Here is a 13,112-nt window from a genome sequence, read left to right as displayed (position 1 = left end):
CCTGTTCCACTTACTTTTCCTTTATTAAGGGAAATAAGTAGCTTAAAATCGGACATGAAAATAATTTCACAGATGGGATGATGGTCAGGAAAATATACTGTGCACATTCAGTTAAAAGATTGGAAACTGCCTTTTCACTGGTATCAAAGAAGATACTGAGGGAGAGCAGGGCTGCTAATTATAGAGAAATTAAAAGAAACATCTAAAATAAATTTTACCCATTTAATAAGAGTAACACTCAGAGCTGGGTAAATACTACAGAAAGCTCTCTATGTTTTCATCCATATTTCTAAGCCAATTTGGTTTGACTATGTGTGCACATTCTTTTCACAAATACTTCAGTAAATGAGTTTCCCTGCATGAAAAGTCAAGGAAACCACACATCTAAAGACAATATTCCAGACTAATGAATTTTAACTCAAACTTTACTGTTGAAGCAAAAACTTAATACTATGAGTTATGATGATTCTACCAGGAACACAGAAACATACCATGTGATCCATGTTTCCAATCCACACTAAGCAATAAAGCTCAAGGATCCAATGTCAAATATTTACAACAAACAGCTCATGAACAAAACTAGAAATTATTAGGCAAACAATGAACAAAACCATAATTAAATAACATAGAAAATCCCAATCTGTTTTCAGACAATTCATAAAAAGAGACAATTAAATCCCCCAAATAACGTATTTTATCACCTGTTCATTTCTAACAAAAAATACAATAAAATGTAGTAAAATATATTAGAGAAAGAGTCCAGTAACAAACATTTCACCTACATTTTTTTAACAATTAAATAGTTAGTATACAAGAAAAATAAATTAAGAAATTAACAAGATTAAAAAATTAACTGTTCCAGTGCTGATACGTTCCAGAGGACAGAGTGCAAAGAGAGTGATGAAAAAACAAAGACTCTCTCCCCGCCCCGGAAACTTTATTTCCCTCCCCCTGGAATCAGGAACTGCTGCTCTCCGTAGGTGAACCCTACACCTCAGATGGGCTTTAAGTGGTACTTCCTGGCTGACAGCTTTGGGATGGTGCTAGCTTGCCTGAAGATAGGAGAAAGAGCCTTCTGCACAAAGATTTCTCTATCTCTAGGGGGCACAGGGACATGGAAGTGATATTTCTTTCATAGGGAAGTTGACTATAACTTTATTCTGTGGAGAACAGCTCTAATGCCACAGGCAGGAGATCAGGGATAGAAACTCAGACATACTTCCCTGCTATGCCAGATGAGAGAAATGTGGGAGTCATCTACATGATGCTCACTGCCCCCCCCCCCCCCACTTCTCCTATTGCACTTTATTTACACAGATGTTCCACTTTGCCTCCCCACCCCAAGCTTGGGGCCCTGTACACTTGTGCTGCTTGCTTCACCTCTTTATCAGACCTGCCTCCAGCCCTGTGAACTCTTCCCCATTACAACATGAGAGATGTTCCTTCAACAGCCTCACTTTAATGTTTGGAGGTCCCATTGTACTCCGCTGCAGACATGCTTGCTTCATTGAAAACAAGGGGGAGGGGTTGTTCTTTCTCCCACCAAATGATAGTACCCTCAGCAAGCCATTCAGAAATGATCTATCAAAGGAATTGTGAATGTACCCATTGTTTTGTAATGGAATAAATTTTTACTTTAATTGTATTAAGGAATACAGGACTGTGAAGGACCTCTGTGACATTCAGTCCATTTCCCTGCTATCAAAGTCAACCCTGTTATATAATCCAGTTCATAACTTTATCAATCTTAAAACTAGTCTGCCCCCACTACTCCTATGGAAAAGCTGCTCCTCTACACAGTTTCACTGTGTGTAATCTGACTCAGAAGAGGTTCCACTGTATCTATCAGTGAGAAAGGCAATCTAGTGTCATCTTGTATCTCTGGAAATTGAAAGCAGCAGCTTTACCCAAACACATTACAACTGCTTTACAGGCATTTCTTTTTTCTTCTCTGTAGGTAACATGTCACTGTTCATTGTTGAAAAGTGAACTAATCACTGCACCATTACTTTGAGCAAAACCTATCGTGATCTCTGATACCGTTGATCCTTCAATGAAAGAACACCACAATGCACTGAGTTCTTATGACTAAAGCATCAATTCTACAGTGAAAGATGACAGCATCCTAATTAGCCAGCCCACCTACCCACATGCCTGCTTTGAATATATGCGTTGAATGTAAACATTTAGCCCTGAATCACATTAACAGCAGGCAGATAGTGGTTCTAGTTTCTCTCTCTCATTAATATTTGTGTTGGTTTTCCAATATGATAAAGTGCTCATTTATTGAAACAGTCATAATTCTTCCTCTCTTAGGGTATGTCTAGTCTACATGCCTCTGTCGCCAGAGGCATGTAGATTAGGCTACCCAGCATAGGAAAATGAAGCAGCAATTTAAATAATCGCTGCTTCATTTAAATTTAAATGGCTGCTGCGCTGAGCCGATCAGCTGTTTGTCGGCTCACCGCGGTAGTCTGGACGCTCAGCGGTCAACATCAAAGGCATTTGTTGACCTCCCAAGTATGCCTCCTGAGATGAGGTTTAAATACTGTTGGCTTTTTTTCTGCTAAGGCTATGGAGAGTTAAAGGATTTCTGGAGTTAAAGAATACGAAATAAAAGAAATAAAACAGTCAAACTATTCCCTTACTCATTTGCAAGCCCTTGTCTTTGGCTGAATTTCCTTCACCCTGTAGGAAAACAGATTTCATTTTACACAGAAATGCTGGGATTTATTATTAACAGTTTTTGCTCCAATGGACACAGTTAACTATCCTTGAAAAGCTAACTGCCCTCAGGTTCCCTCCTTTGATTACTTGTAGAGAACAGATTGAACAGAGGAGTGTTCTGTCTAAGGAGCAACTCCCCATCCCACACAAACACCATAGACAGAAGGGGGCAGGGCATTGGATCTTCTCCTCTCCCCCTAAAAGAATCATAGAATCATAGAGTTGAAAGAGACCTCAGGAGGTCATCGAGTCCAAACCCTTGCCCAAAGCAGAACCAACACCAACAAAATCATCCCAGCCAGGGCTTTGTTCAAGAAGGGACTAAAAAACCTCTAGGGATGGAGATTCTACCACCTCCCTAGGTAACCCATTTCAGTGCTTCACCACCCTCCTAGTGAAATAGTTTTTCCTAATTCCAACCTAGACCTCCCCCACTTCAACTTGAGACCATTGCTCCTTGTTCTGGCATCTGTCACTACTGAAAACAGCCTCTCTCCATCCTCTTTGGAAGCCTCCTTCAGATATTTGAAGGCTGCTATCAAATCCCCACTCATTTTTAAATCCCTCAGCCTCTCCTTGTAAGTCAAGTGCTCCAGTCCCCTAATAATTTTGGTTGCCCTCCACTGGACTCTCCCCAATGTGTCCACACCCTTTGTGTAATGGGGGGCCCAGAACTGAATGCAATACCCCAGATGTGGCCTCACCAGTGCAGAATAAAGGGGAATAATCACTGCTCTAGATCTGCTTGCAATGTTCCTCCTAATGCATCCTAATATGATGTTAGCCTTCTTGGCTACAAGAGCATACTGTTGACTCATATCCAGCTTCTCATCCGCTGTAATCCTCACGTGTTTTTCTGCTGAACTGGAGCTTAGCCAGTGGGTCCCAGCCTGTAACAGTGCTTGGGATCCTTCTGTCCCAAATGCAGGTCTCTGCACTTTTTCCTTGTTGAACCTCATCAGATTTCTTTGACTCTCCAATTTGTCTAGATCATTCTGGTCCGTTTCCCTAACTTCCAATGTATCTACCTCTCCTCCTACCTTCGAGTCATCTGTGAAATTCCTGAGGGTGCAATCCATCTCCTCATCCAAGTCATTAAAAAAGATGTTGAACAAATCATCCCCCAAAATCATCCGCAGTACCAACCCTTGGGGAACTCCACTTGATACCGACCACCAGCCAGACATTTAGCCATTGATCATTACCCAATGGGCCCGACAATCTAGCCAGCTTTCTATCCACTGTACAGTCCATTTATCCAATCCATACTTCCTTAACTTGCTAGTGAGAATTATGTGGGAGGCCATATCAAAAGCCTTGCTAAAGTCAAGCTATATCACGTCCACCATTTTTCCCATGTCCACAGAGCATGGTTTACCTTGTCATAGAAGGCAATCAGGTTGGTCAGGCATGCTTATGACTTATCTCCTAACTGCCTCTTCTCTTCCAGGCCATGGAGAAAGTTCTGGTCCAGCCATAGAAAGAAGTGCTGCTGAAAGTATAGCTAGAAGGTGAAGGGCGGAAACTCAAAGAAACTATTGTGACTTGAAACTCAGAGTGTCTTCTCACAAATGAAGATGATAATTGCATGAGGGAAAATGGTCCTTTAGTCTTGCAGTTCATGGCTGCAACATACCTACCTCTAGCAAACAATAGGGAGTTTATTTTATCAAACAAGAAATTACACAACAAAATATCCCGTATCCTGCTGCAAAAGAACCACCTTTGGTTTATTTTATTGTGTCAGAGCTATTTATTAGCTGATTCTCATTAACTAAAAGGTGTACAATGTATGTGATAATAATGAATCACTGCAGGAGAAGATACTGCATCTTTGAATAAATAGGCTAATGAATGCATAAAAAATAGCTTTCCGAGTCGATCAGTTCAGTTTTTCACTCTCATTTTCAATATATATGTACGTGAGTGTCCTCTAAAGAAGAAGAATTTTTTTCACAACAGGCATTTCTAAGGCCCTCCCATCCTCTTGCCTGCATAGCTGCCTTCACTGTTCGGGGCCAGATGCAGTTGCTAAACCTAGTTCACATTCCACATGTGTTCTAAGTAATGATTCAATGTTTGACCCATATTTTCTGCATCCTGGCTTGCTATCAAAGTCTAGCAAAAATAAAAAGCACTTTTGCTAAATTAAGGAGCAGGTGTTGTCTGAGATGAGTGATGTCGAGTACAACACTTTCACCCTCCTCTACATACCATTTTCAGTACTGTAATGGCAAAAGCTCAGCAAACATTCAACTATGTGCCAAAGGAGGTCAGGGAAGAAAGAAGTGAGGATTAATTGGGGGAACAGTTATTCATAAGTTGGGGAAGTAGGAGAAATTGAGCACTAGATGGTCCAAGTTGCAACCAGTTGCAGGAATTGAGACAACAAACAACAACCCTCCTTCACCACAACTCTCCATTCCTGTGAGTTATGGAGTGATAGCAAGTGACTTCTGTGAAGCTTCATTTGTAGTTTCAGTGACCTTGGGAGTCCTTGAATGAAACATGCTACATCAGTGGCTCTCAACCTTTCTAGACCACTGTACCCCTTATAGGAAGCTGATTTACTATACCCCAAATGTCACCTCACTTAAAGCCTACAAGCTTACCAAATCAGGCATAAGAAGTCAAAAGTGTGATGGTGCAATAGGGCTGAAAACCTGCTTACTTTCTTGTTTTTATGATATAATTGTAAAATAAATCATGACCCCTCCAGGTTGAGAAATACTGATATAATATACTGAACACTACAAACAAGTGATTGTATGACATTTAACTTGAGCTGACCTCACTAGTGCTTTTCATGTATCCTGTTTGATGTAAACCAAGGCAAATATCTAGATCAGTTGATGTATCCCTGAAAGACTATTGTGTACTCTCAGGGACACACGTACCCTTGGTTAAGAACCATGGTCCTGAATAACTATACAGATACACTAAAATTCCCAGGATTTATGTCAGTGCTACACACCACAAAGATGCAATTACAGGCTAATTGGCTCTGGTTTAAGGCTTTCATTTAAGCTTGGCTTGTAATAACTAAAATTGTTCCACATTGTATAGCTTACTGCAAAAGTAAAGCTTAGACACTGTATAGTGTAACTATACAACTTGCTTGAGTGTTAATGGCTCCTTGGTTGTCATAGTAATAGGGCTCACATCCTCAGTAACATCCTTCAGTGACCTTTCCAGAATAGTCTGCATCCCAGGAAGCTGTTGTTCCACAGATCACATTTTAGATCCATTAGTGAGTGCCCAGGCAAGTTAAAATATTCCCCAACCAGTTTCTGTGTGTTACCATTTCAAATATCTGATTTGTGTCCATTAATCCTTTGCTGTAGAGACTGTCCAGTTTGGCCAATATGCATGGCAGAGGGGCACTGCTGGCACTTGATGGCATAGATCACATTAGTGGATGTACAGTTGTATGAGTCTCTGATGTGGTGGCTTATGTGGTTAGGTCCAGTGATGATGTCGCTTTTATAGATGTATGGACAGAGTTGGCATAAGAGGTTATTGCAGGGGTGGGTTCCTGGGTGATTGAGGTGTGCTGTGTAGTCGCTGGAGAGAATTTGTTTTAAGTTTAGGGGGTTATCTGTTCCTGAGGGTTGGCCTGTACCTCAAGGCCTGTAAGAGTGATATTTCATGGGCAAAGCTCACTATATATACTATATATATTCATTTGTTAGTCTCTACAGTGCCACAGGACTTTTTTTTAAAGTACAGACTAACAAATCATCTTTAAGATAAGCAATGGCAATATTTACATTCCTATGTACATATTCTCTGAATAGTTTCTGCCACTTTAAAAAAAACCCAAAGGAAGCTATTTATAATCCAGCATTTACTGTATATTTTAAGCAGTGTTTATACTTCAAGGACTAGCTGAAGTTAAGCATCATATAAGCATATCAACCTAAATAGAGGCCAATAATACATTTGTATAGTTTAGCAAATACATTTTTCATTCAACTACAGAGTGGAGGCTAATATATTTATATAGCAAAACTAATACATTTTTCATTACTTTAAATGCAGTGTGGGTTACTACTGAGTTACTAATGAATTTACATGAGATCCTCCAAAGACCTCAAAAACAATTCAAATCATTTTTAAACCACTGTAGTTTCTTGTTCAATGATGCTAATGAGTAGGATACTGTTTGTACAGAGTATGTCAGTATATGTATTTCTACTATAAGGCAGGACTAAAGAAATTCCATAGTAACCAAGACTCATGTTTTCTCCATATTCCTTTACTATGTCTTACTCACCCTCACAGTTATTAAAATAGAAACTGTTAGGGTATGTCTACACTACCACCCTAGTTTGAACTAGGGTGGTTAATGTAGTCAATCAAAGTTGCAAATGAAGCCCGGGTTTTAAATATCCCGAGCTTCATTTGCATCTTGCCTGGTGCCGCCATTTTTAAATCCCCGGTAGTTCGGACTCCGTGCCCGCGGCTACATGCGGCACGGAGTAGGTGGTTCAAATTAGGTTTTCTAATTTGAACTACCGTTACTCCTCGTGGAGTAGGTGGTCCGAATTAGGCTAATTCGAACTACCCTTACTCCTCGTGGAACGAGGTGTAACGGTACAGGCAGTCCCCGGGTTACGTACAAGATAGGGACTGTAGGTTTGTTCTTAAGTTGAATCTGTATGTAAGTCAGAACTGGCGTCCAGATTCAGCCGCTGCTGAAACTGACCGCCAGTTCTGACTTACATACAGATTCAACTTAAGAACCCCAAGCTTCCCCAAGTCAGCTGCTGCTGAAACTGATGAGCGCTGATTCCAGGAAGCCTGGGGCAGAGCAACTCTGCCTCGGGCTTCCTGTAGTCAGTGCTGGTCAGTTTCAGCAGCGGCTGACTTGGGGACGCCTGGGGCAGAGCAGCTCGGGTGCTGCTGGGTTGCTCCAGTAGCACCGCTCCTCGGGCGGGTTCCTGCGCTTCTGCTCTGGCAAAGCCTCAGAAGCACGGGAACCCGCCCGGTGCCCCTGGTCTGTTGGAGACGGTCTCCAGCAGACCAGGGGCACCGGAGCAGCTTACGAACGGGGCTTTCTCGCCCCGGAGCTCACAGGCAGCAATCCGCCACCTTGACCTCCGGGGCGAGAAAGCCCCGTTCGTAAGTGCGGATCCGACATAAGTCGGATCCGCGTAAGTCGGGGACTGCCTGTAGTTCAAATTAGAAAGTCTGCTTCGAACCACCTACTCCATGCCACGTGTAGCAGCGGGCATGGAGTCCGAACTACCGGGGATTTAAAAATGGCGGCGCCCGGCAAGATGCAAATGAAGCCCGGGATATTTAAATCCCGGGCTTCATTTGCAACTTCGGTTGCCTACATTAACCACCCTAGTTCGAACGAGGGTGGTAGTGTAGACATATCCTTAGTGAGTAGGAGAAAGTTAGAAGTCAGAAGATAATGTTAGTTTCCATGGAAGCTGGTACCAGGTCTGCTATGTGAGTATTGTGCCATTAAACTGGGATATTTCCCAGGTTTCATTTGCTCTATAGAATAATTTGAGAAGATGCTTTGTTTTGAAATTTCTGATACTATTATAATTACATATCTCAAATAGTCAAGGCATTTTAGAATGCAAAACCAACTAAAACCAGCACCAAACAGATATCAAATGCTTGAAATCTTCAATTTAAAAGAAAAAGAATTGTCCCGGATTTCTGATTATTAGTCATAATACAATAACTTCTAGTAACCTTGCCAGAGTCAGGAGCTCTATTGTGTTAGGTGCTGTACAAACAGAACAGGAGATAAACCTATGCCCCCATAGATTTGACAGTCAGAGAAGTATTAGGAAAGGAAACAACCAGAGGCTTTTGAAGTTAGTTGCCAAACATCCTGGAACACATACAGAAGAGCAAAGGCTGGAATCCAAGCAGTAAGTACACAGTTCCATTCCCTAACCCACTGTTCAGAATCCCATAAGAATAAAAGCAGGGGGAAAAATCCTTAATCATTGGATAGACCATTCAATCAAAAAAAGTTATTTAGGTCCTAAATATCCTCTCTATACTAAATGCAATAATGAAAGAACTGTCAGGCAAATCCTTGTCTCAATTTATTGTCTCTTGAGTAGGACATGGATAAAATACATCCTTGTTGGAGAACCCAGGTGGTACCATTTGAGAATTCACCATTAACCTTCCAAATGCCACATCCTGGTGAAAGGAGCACCTTCATTAATTTAGGCATCTACAAAACATGTGACTTAAAAAAACAATTAAGAGGGAGAAAACAGAGGTATGAGGTGGTAGAAGAAGGAGGAGGAAGAGAGAGAGAAGAGGACAAATTGATAGAGAGAGCAATCCAAGAATATCTAATGACCCATGTCTAGAAACTAACTTTGCCTAGCACAGTAGGTGCCATATTACCCATCATACCTAGCAGATTTAATTTTAGCTCTAGGCTAACAGTTTGTTTCATTTTCACTCCAGAGAAATATTCTATTTCACTGACAACACTTGGCGCATTTGGTGAATCAACCAAAAAAAATCTAACTCTTAACAAAATTGAGAATAAAGTCATAATCATAGAATCATAGAATAATAGGACTGGAAGGGACCTCAAGAGGTCATCGAGTCCAGCCCCCCGCCCTCAAGGCAGGACCAAGCTCCGTCTATACCATCCCTGACAGATGTCTATCTAACCTGTTCTTAAATATCTCCAGAGAGGGAGATTCCACCACCTCCCTTGGCAATTTATTCCAATATTTGACCACCCTGACAGTTAGGAATTTTTTCCTAATGTCCAATCTAAACCTCCCCTGCTGCACTTTAAGCCCATTACTCCTTGCCCTGTCCTCAGAAAGGACCTAGACCAAGCTCTTCTCTGGGGGTGCTTTCAGTTCAGCAGGAAAGATATGGTCTCTCTCAGCCAGGAAGCTAAGGGCTTGATGCACCCATTACTGGTTGAAATGACATGGCCTGTTTTACCTAGAAGATCAGATGAGATGAGCATACTGCTCCTTTGTGGCCTTAAAATCTATCAAAATCTGTTTGGCATCAAACAGATCACACTCTGGTCAACTAGGGAAAAAAAATGTGGTCAGGTTCTTCACTCCGAACAAAAATAGCCACATTCAAACAGAGTAAATGATGACACCAAAACAAAGAAATTCATAGGAGCCGCACTTATAGAATCATAGAACTGGTCTAGAGGTCATCAAGTCCAGTCTTCTGCATTCATGGCAGGACCAAGCACCATCTAAATCATTCCCAACAAGTGTGTGTCTAACCTGCTCTTAAAAATCTCCAATGGATGGAGATTCCACAGCTTTCTTAGGCAATTTATTCCAGTGCTTAATCACCCTGACAGTTAGGAACTTTTTTCCTAATGTCCAACCTAAAACTCCCTTTGGTGCCATTTGAACCCATTGCTAACTGTACTATACTCAGATGTTAAAGAGAATATTTTTTCTCCTTCATCCTTGTAATAACCTTTTAAATACTTAAAAACTGTTATTAATGTCCCCTCTCAGTCTTCTTTTCCAGAGTAAACAAACCCAGTTATTTCTATCTTCCCTCATAAGTCATGTTTTCTAGACTTGTTCTTTTGTTCTTTTGTGGACCTTTTCCATTTTGTCCACATCTTTCCTGAAATGTGGCACTCAGAACTAGATACAATGCTCCAGCAGAGGTCTAATTAGAGTAGAGCAGAAGAATTACTTCTTGTGTCTTCCTTGCAGCACTCCTGCCAATACATCCCAGAATGTTGTTTTCTCTTTTGTAACAATATTACAAAAATACCTGCTTACTTTGCTGTGGGATTTCACTAAAGGAGGCTGAGGCTGAAGACATCTTATTTCTCTAAATTATTTTCATTTTTTATTTAGAGCAGGAGTTAGAGTGTCTGAGGTCTGAAGGAACCAGCAGATCATCTCATCTGACTTCACAAACCATCAACCCTACCCAGTACCCACATACTGAAGCCAAGAACTGAAATGAGATCAAAGTTTTACAGCCCCAGGAGACTAAATTATTACATGCCACAGGCAGAGAAGAAGAAGGATATGGTGCAACAACGTCTGAGGTTCTCACAATGGCAAAGAAATGATTAAGTGGAATACTGGAAACTGTGTCACCTATATCCAAGGTGGCAGAGGAAGGCAACCTCCCCCCAGTGACTGCAAATCTAATCTGGAAGAAAATTCATTCCCACCTCCACATATGGTGATCAGTTAGACTATGTCTAAACTGATATTATTCTGAAATAATATACCCTGCGTCTACACAGCAAGTAGTTGTTTCAACATAATGTTGAAATAATGTTGGCCTGGAGGACTTTTTACTCCGACTCCTGTAACTCTTATTTTATGAAGAGTAAGGGAAGTCGGAGGAAGAGTGCTCTTCCCTGGACTTCCTGCTGTATAGACAGAGCCAAAAGTGGAAATAAGCTATTTCGACTTAAGCTACGCAATTGACGTAGCTCAAGTTGAGTAGCTTATTTCAGCTTTAGCCCTGCCGTGTAGATACACCTTTAGACTGAGATCATGTGAGCAAGAACCACCCAGCCAAGCATCAGAGAGAATGCTCTGCCCTACCTCAGAATCCTGGACCACCCTGCTGAATGTCCCATAACACTGTGGCTATCACCAGAGGATTTCTAATACATAGGTAATACAGTCAACAGTAAGAATGCAAAATTATTCATTGCAAAAGTATTCACTGTTCTATTTTAAAGTTTTAGCCCAAAATGAACAGTCTGAAATGTATTCCTTATAATCCTATTTCTTCAAACTTTCAAACTTTTAAACATGTGTAGCTCTTTATTCATGTGAATAATCCCATCCATTGTAGGGCCACATTTTGTCAACTGATAAATATTAAAAAACATCTATTTTTTAAAGCAATGTTGCAAGCTTCTATTAATTTCTGCAAATGCTCATTAATTGCTGTGTTTGTTCATGTGCATCTCTCCCTCTCTTTTATAGTAAAAAAAAAAAAGAGAGTAATTTTATAAGCAAGCAATTAAAGATTCCAGATAATCTCTAAATTCCATTGTGACGGGCTTGAGGGAGCTTTTATCTGTATTTGGGTCTCACAACAAGAAATGCTAAAAAAAAAATGTGTTGAAAGGCTGTGTGATAGTTTTTAACTACAGCACCTTACCCATGAACTGTGAATTGTGCTGCTGACTCAAATGTGTAAGACCTAACAGAAGGCTAATAACCTTTCACACATCAATCTTGCAAACATCTGAGAGACAGATTTTAACATTGCATCAAAAGCTATAAGTATATTTTATGCACAGCAAGGTTATTTCAAAAGTAGCAACCCTCCTCACACACACATGGATTTTGATGATTCTCAGAATAAATTGAAACATAGAGCTTTCAACCAAGTTTGTGCAATGTAGTTTGTTACATTTGGTTCATGAGGATTCAGAACTTATAAAAATTACCAAAAATACCACTTATTTTTGGTTGTAGTGATCATTTCAGTGAGAACATCTTTGTCATAGAAATGCTATTATGTCTTTCTATGTCAGCAGAAAATGTTAAGTAGAGGTAGGTGTGCATGTATTGATATCCCTGAAGAATAAAAAAAATCTATTTTTCATCCCAGAGTCCTATGGGCAGGTACTAGATTCTACAGTAGTGTAGTCCTTTTATTCCATTTCTGTAAAGGTGGCATAGCATCAAGTATTGGGCCATCGTAGGCAATCTTTACTGATCCCCAGCACAGGGTTATATTCAATCTTCAGTATCTGACCAATTTCTGATAGTGCACTAATGGATTTGACTGGCATATGGATCATTCTCTCTGTCATCGTTTCCCCAGGAGGAGAACCGTGTAGCTAGTGAAGTATTTTCATAGAGTTCTTTTTTTAAAAAAAAAATATGTACATACCACTAGCAAGAATGCAATGACAAAAATTCATCTCACACTTGAAGCAGAATATGGTCAGGTTTGCAGTGTGGTAGCAGAGAAGAGCTCAAAATACTTCTAGCTATGCCTGTTCTCAATCATTGTGATTGAAGTACTGGTTTATAACACATAGTTTTGTTTTGCATTTTCTTATTCAACTTTGCTCCTAGTGCAATCTGTTTTTTGTTCAGTTGCTGGGGTGCTGTGATTTCATGTTTCATCAGTGCTGATACATATTATTGCATTTTGTTCTCTACTCCCAGTTCCCATGATGCAACCCAAAGACCTTGTTATTGTTGCTGTTGCTATTGTTGCCATTTCACCAGGGAAAGCTTCTGTGATTTATCATTCATATCCCTCTGTTCTTGCTGATAATGTAGAAGTTGCACAAAAGAAAGAGCACTTTTGGAAACTAACATCCATCATGCTTGTTTGCACACATTAGTGTTTAGATTCTCTTTGACCTTTCCCCCCCATTCATATTTTGATAACTACAGATG

The 13,112-nt window shown here is 40.4% G+C and overlaps 1 protein-coding gene across 12 annotated transcripts in view; it reads right to left on the bottom strand.

Moving 5' to 3' along the window:
- The window catches only part of LOC102454172 (contactin-4), a 731,510-nt gene that overhangs the window by 307,256 nt on the left and 411,142 nt on the right, over nt 1-13,112 (bottom strand). The window lies entirely within an intron of this gene.

Source organism: Pelodiscus sinensis, chromosome 11 (genome assembly GCF_049634645.1).
Source record: "Pelodiscus sinensis isolate JC-2024 chromosome 11, ASM4963464v1, whole genome shotgun sequence".
NCBI classification, from domain to species: Eukaryota; Metazoa; Chordata; order Testudines; family Trionychidae; genus Pelodiscus; species Pelodiscus sinensis.
Note: the sequence above shows the minus strand (reverse complement) of the source record. Positions and strands in the feature narration are given on the sequence as shown.